Below are 1,236 nucleotides of genomic sequence, written 5' to 3' on the forward strand. Positions count from 1 at the left end.
CCGCGGTAGGCAAAGAGCGGCGCTCGGCCCCACCGCGGGGCCGGCAAAATCAGACCCCCTCACAGAGAGGAAGAGCTCTGCCCAACACGCAACGGTAGTCACCCCGCGTCGGTGGCCACACTACACGCGCAGAGGAGGGGCGGCGGCTGGGGGGTTCCGGTACCCCAAGGCACCCTCTCGGATCGCTAGAGAAGGCTTTCTCACCGAGGGCGCATCGCCCCCACCCAAATCGTCCCCCCCGCCCGGCCGGGCCCCGCGGAACGGCGTTCCAAAGGCCTTACAAAGCCAAGGGCTCCGGGGGGCGGGCGGTGGGTTCACGCGGCAAGGGGACAGGCAAACAGGGCAATCCTGAGCGCTCGCGGCCGGGACCCCAGAAGGAGACCGCCTCCGCCCTGCCACACACGCCATGCTCACGTCACCGACCACCGGGAGCCTCGCGCCTCGGGCGAGGCAACGACAAACGGAGACAGGCACGGCATGCCGGGCAAAAAGGCAGCAGCCCCTCGGTTGGCCAAGCGCCATGGCGCTGGCTCGGCCCGCCGCAAGCGGCTCACACGCCCCACACCAAAGTCCAATCCCCACCACCAGCACAGCTTGTGGCAGGCGACGACGAGGCGCCCGCGTCCCACGGGGGGGCGGGGTGGGCCTCCCTTACCGACTCCACCACCCGCTCCTCGGACACGCCACCGACAGCGGTGGCCCGAGGGAGGGGGTCGCTGGGAACGGGAAACGACGCTACCGGCTCGGCTTCGGGCACCTGAGACGACCTGGAGCGCTCCAGGGGCACCACGGAGAGCCACGCGCAACGCGCTCAGCACGCCCAAGCGGGTGAGCAGCGCGGCGCCGGGACGGCCCTCCCCGTGGCGGGGAGGGCCGCGCACCACACGAAGCCAGGGGAGGCAAGCGAGAGTGTCTGCTGCGTCAGGGGACCCCGGTCCCGCGAGCGCCGTCAGGCAGAACACGGGAGGGCGGGGTCGGGCCGGAGCCTGCACACCCCCCCACACCCCCCACCTCACCGCCACGGCGGGCAGAGGTGAAGGAGCGAGGGGCCCGCGGGCAGAACGAGAAGAGCGGTCCCATTCGCCATGAACGTCCGTCCCTCGTCTGACGCGGCTTAGGCCCGGCCCGGGAGAGCACGAGAGCACCACATCGATCTGGCAAAACAGAAACCCCGAGAAGGTCCCGAGGAGGGGAGAGGCCGGTGAGGACAGCAACCCGACGGAGCCTGCTTCAGCC

Source organism: Halichoerus grypus, unplaced genomic scaffold, assembly GCF_964656455.1.
Source record: "Halichoerus grypus unplaced genomic scaffold, mHalGry1.hap1.1 HAP1_SCAFFOLD_197, whole genome shotgun sequence".
NCBI classification, from domain to species: Eukaryota; Metazoa; Chordata; class Mammalia; order Carnivora; family Phocidae; genus Halichoerus; species Halichoerus grypus.